Source organism: Dipodomys merriami, unplaced genomic scaffold (assembly GCF_024711535.1).
Source record: "Dipodomys merriami isolate MVZ:Mamm:240054 unplaced genomic scaffold, mDipMer1.0.p SCAF_179, whole genome shotgun sequence".
In the NCBI taxonomy this organism is placed as follows: domain Eukaryota; kingdom Metazoa; phylum Chordata; class Mammalia; order Rodentia; family Heteromyidae; genus Dipodomys; species Dipodomys merriami.
Window position 1 is genome coordinate 384,857 of NW_027203148.1, and position 7,473 is coordinate 392,329.

Consider the following 7,473-nt stretch of genomic DNA (forward strand, 5'->3'; position numbering starts at 1 on the left):
GTAAAAGTATTTGGGCAATCCTCTGCCCTTTATTAACTTGAATAGTCTCTTTTAGAGACCTTATCATGACCTTTATAGTGGTAGGACTGTCTGAGTCTATTACACCTGGTAATACCTCAAAATTCTTTTTATAGTTTGAGCCACCAGCGTCTGGCAACACCAATACTTACTGTAAAAATTCATGAATTTCGTGGAATTCTTCCAATTGAATTGTGTGCATTGGATGTCAAAATGTATTCAAGAGTTTTTGTATACATGTATAATGATTTCTGCAGAGTTTGTGAAATTTTAATCAGATATAATTTTAACTTACCTGTTTAAATGAATAGTACAGAAACTAAAATATTTCTGGTGCTTGTCTGAAAAAGAATATTTTAAAATATTCTATGTTTGTATAATGTGTCCTTTCAGATTGTATTCCATATAGAAAGTTTTAGATTCCTTTTTTTCCTAGGTCCTAATATTATTTTTCTTTGGGATAAAATGACAATGTTGTCTAATTTCAAAAGTTTGTAAAGTTTATGGTATGTAAACGCCTTTCTGAGGTGAAGATTTAATACACTGATGTCAAAGTAAATTTAATTATATGAATTACGTGTGTTGTTACACTTGTTATTTTGTAATCAACTTTTTAATAACTGTTTTTCATTTCTTGCATCTGGAGAATGAAAAATATGGAATACTTCACAAATTTTCATATCATCCTTGTGCAATTGCCATGTTAATCTCTGTATTGTGATTTGGGAATACGTGCTGCTGAAGCATGTAGTATCTTCTAAATTTAAGTAGTTAATGAGGCAATCTTTATACAGACTTATATCCACGGTTGCCTACTTGAAATAAGGAAACTATATTGTTCCTGACAATGCTACTGATCATATTTCCCTAAAATTCTGTGAATAGTGGAAAAAATATATTGTTCATCTTAATGCTCACATTTGCAAATTTTTTTGTCAATGACAATTTTAAGTCTTTTTCATTTGGAATTTGATCATACATTCAATAATTTATTGCTAGGTCCAAAGGTGATCCAACTGAATTAGCTTTGTGGAGCTAATGGATTCAAAGTAAGCCTTACTTAAGAGCTACTTCTAACCTTTTGCAGTTGACTTTTTCCCAAGTGAGGTCTTACTGGCACAAATGTCTACGTGACCCTTTATTCTTCTTCCATGTAGGAACAGACCAATCAGAATATCTTACCCTGACAGCATAGATTGTTTTACTTGTACAACACTAATCTTAGTTACAAGGGATCATAGAGAGATGAACAGTTCAGTCATAACTGTTCAGACTAGAAGGTATTTTATCAAAATATAATTGCTTATTATATCTAACATTTCAAAAGTAACTAAAGCCAAGAAGGTGAAAAAATTGATCATATTCATGATTACTTAATATCCTGGCCTGTCTACCATCCTACCAGGCAGGAAGTTACACTACTGCATTTCTATCACCAAATAGTTCATAGTTGCAGGAGAAGTCCAGATGTTTCTTCTCATTATTAGACCTTAAATTGGTAATGTTTTAATCACAGTGTTTTCTCTTGCCTACAGGCTATAAATCTACAAATAGTAAAGCTTTAGGTTCAACTCTATCAAACACTGAGGTAGAGATAATGTAATAATACTTTAAAACAGAGTTGCCTTTGATACTGTAACAACAGAAAAATGCAAAACATGTCTTTTTCTTATATATAGTTATATATTTTATATTTATATGTGCTGATTTTATATTTCACACAATGAAACTTACTAGAATTAGTTGATAATCTCACAAATAAATTAAAATTTATTTATTCCAATAAATAGAATTGGAATATAAATAATTAGGTATAAAATGTATATTAGAATATAAAAAGTATCAACGCAGTGTCTTTGGTATAAACTTGTGATACATTCTAACTGTTCTTGTTCTTCGGAATTCACATTGTAAAAAACAATTTTGTTTTCCTCTAATCTATAAGGGATTTTACTCTGCTTCTCTGTTTATTGTTTTAATTCACTGATCCCAAACTGTTTTTCTCCATATATCTGAAGCATTCTTACTGATTATGCCCAAATTTTTCTGATAAGATGTCTAACAAATATTATTCTTCTGCACGACCCAATTATTCCTAGGATCCCAGGTACCAGTTACCTGTATCATCAGATAACAAGGGTAAGACTTCTCACATAGGCCCATGCAACATGCAACAGAGTAATTGAAGACCCATTTCAATTTCTCATTTCCTATATTTCAGGGCCCCAATTCCTTGAGATGCAGGATTTAGCAGTAAGCAATTGTGAAATGCAAGGCAACTTAAAATGAAAGATGAGATCACAAAATTTGAGAGTATGTACTATGATTCAAACATTCAACTTACAGATGGCCAGCCCATATCAGTGAACAAGTTCACAAGGTGTCATAAGATTATTTTTAATACCCCTCCCCTATGATTAATGAAAGATTTTAGTCCAGCATAAGTGGGCCAAAAAATAGTTCCTGGAAGGATAGATCCATAATTAGTCTACCAAGGCCCAGAAAAATTTACTTAGAGTTCAAATGTAATTCAGAAAAACATTGAGAAGATCCTTAGTGCCGCAAAACACTGGGACTTCAGTACAACATGGTTCAGTGGTATAAAATGTCACTCTCAAACCAATGATAATCTACATTTAATCACCTGAAAGTTATTCCTTTACAAAATAACTTTTTAAATCACATTCGCCAAAATAACATTTAACAAGTAGATGATACTTAGTGACATTACAAGTTTTTCAAGTGTAAGGAGCAAGTTACAATAGAGTTGAATTATTTACCCAGCACTAATGCCAAACACGTTCAACCATTCATTAAAGTCTAGAAATAGTACCAACCACAATTTGTGTTTTTCAGTAGGAGCCTTCCAGAAATGTGTTAACTAGATCAGCCTGCCAAATTTCAAACCAAAACGTTTGCTAATAAAGTAAATGTCATCATTTAATAAGGTACATTTTAAAACGTCACAAATAGTTGTCTTATCATATGTAATATTATGTTTTCCCTATCTGTGTAACAGGGAGAAATATGACTTTATGTCTTGCATATGGGTACTCATCAGAGATATGACAAACATAAAAGCTGTCTTCTATTTCTATCACATTCCTATATAGGAATAAATTTTAGTTTTCTTCTTTTTCCAAAACTTATAGGTAGTAAAAAAATATTATACCATGTAAAATAAAACAATCACATCACTGTACAAAGCTATTTATAAAAATTGGTAGCTAGGAGTACATTCTATGCATTTTTAAACTTTCTTTTTGACTGAAGATTAATCTTCCAAATGGATGAGAATAAAATCATGTTTAGGTGCTTCACGTCTCCAGTCTTGCAAATTGTTACAGCAGATGAATGAATTATGGAAATATAAGTTGACATCAGTTCAAGCATATGCAGAAAGGAAAGTCCATGAAATGTATACAAACCTTTCAAAGTATTAATAGACAGTTTATCAGGATGACTATCAGGAAGGTGAAAACAGAAAGAAGTTATAGTAAAGACATAGAATGAATGAAAAATGAACAAGGGGCAAGTACAGCTGGAATACTCAATGTACACATATGATAAAGGAAGTGGTAAATCTGAAATAAATATTGGAGAAGCATTTGGTTGAGAATGATGGAAGGAGTGACTCTGATCCAAGAGCAATGGATATATTTAATTGTAACCCACTTGCACAACCTTTTGAAATTCAGTTTAAAAACACAACCAAAAACAAAAACAGACAAAAATCACAACCAACCAGAAATCTCTAGAGAGTATGAATATTGCCTCCCAAAATTTTAAGCGGTTAATGAAGGGTAGTCTTGGGAAAAGCAAACAACGCTGTCCAAAGAGAGAAGTTTGGGATAGGAGAGAATTTTGAACAGATTTAAATAGATTGTCTAAGGTTATAAATCACCTACATCTGCTGCAAATAGTATCTTTCTTCTAGGAGTTCTCTGTCTGAAATGGATAATCCAGTCATGAGACACACTTGATAGCTTGTGAAGATAGAATGGAAGAAACAAATCAAGAACACATTACTCCACTGGAGAGAAAACAATCCTACATAATTCTCTAATCTTTCTTCACTACTCTTTCTTCATACTTTTAAGTCAATTGATTTTGAATTATATTTTTCCTTCTTTCTTCTGGCAAAGTAATTGGTCAAAGTAATTCATTAAATATTATTTGCCATTTTCTTCTTTCATGCTGATTAATTGGCCAGGTGAGTCTATTAAACTTCCCTCTTGCATTTGGTTGCTATGAAACAACATCTATGTCAATGAGAAGAAATCTAATATAAATCTTTGCCTCCAGAAAACAGTCCAAGAAGCTGTAATCACAAATATTTGGCTGTATTTTTTCTTTTTTCTTTCACCTTGAAAGTCTTCTTGTGTCTAAAGTGCCCACAAACATAAGTACTCCATCACTTTTTGGTTCAATAAATTCTAACCTAAAAGATATATTTTGCTAAGAAGATAGTTAGAGGAAACTGAAAAATACTGCACTTTTATCTTCTATCGTAAGACTCTCCTTAGATACCATATCAGGAACAATGAAGTTATTCTATGCAAAATTATTTCAGTATATTATTTTTCTCTTGGTCTTGCATTTGTTCACCAAGATGTATGGAGGAGAGTAGAGTTAAATCACCTATACCTAGAAAGACAGTGTCTGTTACAAAAGGTCATTGTTTCTATGTCCTGCTTCTATGTCCTCCTCTTAGCTCTTGCCTGATTTCCAATTAATCACAGCATCTTGGCTTCAAGTCTAGTGAAGCTGAAGGACTATATGGGCTCCACCACTGTTACATCTTCATGATTTGTCTTTGAAAACTCTTTAAGTTGCCTCATTTGGATGTGGAATGTATTTTCATGTCTCCATTCAATCTGTTCGGCATTGTAGTGAGCCAAATAGGCTGTGTAAAATCACTTTAGGTAGTAAAAATATTAACACAATTTAGGGCTGGGAAGTTGGCTCTTTGGTAGAGTGCTTGCCTTGAATGCCTGAGACCCTGGGTTTCATTCCTCAGCACCACATAAGCAAAAAGAAAAAAAGCCGAAAGTGGTGCTGTGGCTCAAGTGGTAGAGCGCTAGCCTTGACCTGAAGACCTGAGGGACGCAGGCCCAGAGTTCAGGCCCCACGACCGGACCCTCCAAAAAATATTAATACAATTTATATAAAAAGTTTGGACTCCCTTCACTGCTAAAGCCAATACGCTTAGCTAGGGCTTCTAGGAACTATGTTTTCTTATCTTTTCCATTTGCTCAATTCCTTTCTGAACCCAAAATATTTTGGCTTATGTAATAAGAGAAGTCTTCTCTATCTCATGTTATTAAAGATATTATTTTTTGTGAGCCACTTAGAAATGTGAAATCATTGGTTTGAATTATATAATCAGATTTTTTTGTTTCACTGCTTCAAATGCAAAGACATTGTGGAAAGTGTTACAAACAGAAATGTGTAAACCCAACACCTACTTGCATTTTGGAGGGCACTTTCTCCCTGAATATTTTGACTCAAATTATCTTTTTTAGAGAATTACTGTTTGGTAATTAAAGGTAATTTCACAAATTTTGATGTCTTATTTTTTAAGAACTGAATTTAAATTACAATACAACCTTGTTTCACACAGTGAGAATATATTTCCTGGGTAAGGATAATTCCAACGGAACCAACCGGATTTACAGCAACGTTTCTGAGGTTTGTTTAGTGTGAAAAAGAGCCATTTTCACCCACATTGCTTCCTCTCTACTAAGTCTCCATGGATTTCTTTGCATGAAAGCCTATTCTCCCAGGAAATTTTAAATTTTCTTAATAGGCTAAGTTGTTAAAAATTTTGAACAATTCAAATTTACCTGTCATAACTTTAAAACTCTTGAAATTCCTTTACCAGAACCGCGAATTCACCAATCCTAATTCCACCTTTACCATCCAAAAGTTAACATGCTCTTTTCATGATATAGTGTCCATGCAACTATTAGTTTCCAGTAGCTTTGTACTGCGTATATATAGCCATATAAGCTGATGCTAAGCAAAATGAATTCCAAGATATGGAACCAGATTTTTTCATTTGTGGTTGTTGTTTTTGATGAACTATGTGACTTGTTTACTTTGGGTTTTTCCCCCAAAGTTCATTCCTGCTGTATTTGATTTTGTATTGTGTATGCATTTACCTTAAATAGGGAAGGGAAGAGGAAAAGCAAAATGGTGAGACAAAAGACAAAGGGAAAACCAATGCAATAGCAACACTCACAAGACAATATGTTGGAAATGTACCTTATAACTTGTGAGGGGTGAAGGGGTGAAGGAAAACTGTGAGAAAAATGAAGGAGGGGTAACAAGTTTGAAATGTTTTTTATTCACTACCTTACAATTACTGTAACCTCACTATACATCAGTTTGATAATAATATTGAAAAAATAAGCTGCGTAAAATGTAATTTAACTGTATTGGCACAGTAAATATTATTCTTTATGTAGCAATATTTTAAAAATCAGTTCTATTTGACATCTAGTTCAAATTGATTACCTCTTTTTTATCAGAGGGTCATCAACGTGATTGTTATCCAACTAGAAAATATTTTCATAATATACTGGCCGAATTTTTTGAAAAAGAATAAATTTATTACTTTCTCATTCTAAAACAGAAAAACACTTTAATGCTATGGAAACCCATAACTTTAAAAATTAAATAATTTGTTAAGAGGACAGAGTGTATATTTTCTTCAAAATTCATCTACAAATAACTACTCATAATTACTCATTTTTAAATTCTCAACATTCCATCCATTAGAGATTCAAAACAGTACTTTTTTGCATGCTATAAAATTCTTCAATAGATGCAGTTTCCAATGGAGTGTACAGATTGAGAAGTCAATAGAAAAATAGCCACATTCTGGTAGAGGATAAAACTATGAAGCATCTGTAATAATTTGTCAAGAGTATGCATTTTTTATGATCAGAGTAAGCTGTTATTTCTATGATAATCAATCCCAAGATTTATGCCATGAAGTCATCCTAAATGCTGTGCCATGGGGAAGGGGAGGAGGGGGCCCAAGCGCAGGCGGGCACATGGTGGGCCTGAGCAAGGCCTCTCCTCTTAGTCCTCGAGTCTCCTGCTCATCACTCAGCTACCTCTACCTCAACTGCTGGTAGTGGTGTCAACCAACAAACAGAATCCCAATGCTACTGGGTAGTATGGAATGTGGGCATGGCCACCATTCTTTTATCCCATTGGTCAGAAAGATCCATGAAAGAATGGGGGTGTGGCTGGAATCCTGTGATGCAATCAGAATGGGTGGAGTCAAGATGATGACAGCCCCTTTCCCAGGGAACTCAGTTCAATCCACTTAGGGACAAGAAGGTTACCTGCTTTAGCCGGATGGCTGCAAAGATTGTTGTGTATGTCTGTTTGTTCTGAGTCCTAGACCTTGAACTCAGGATCTGGGCACAGTCTGTGAGCTGC

General features: G+C 33.8%; 1 pseudogene; it reads right to left on the reverse strand.

The window, feature by feature from the left end:
- Window positions 1-668: 668 nt before the first annotated feature.
- On the reverse strand, window positions 669-765 carry LOC138829918 (U6 spliceosomal RNA; annotated as a pseudogene).
- Between the last annotated feature and the right edge of the window lie 6,708 nt (window positions 766-7,473).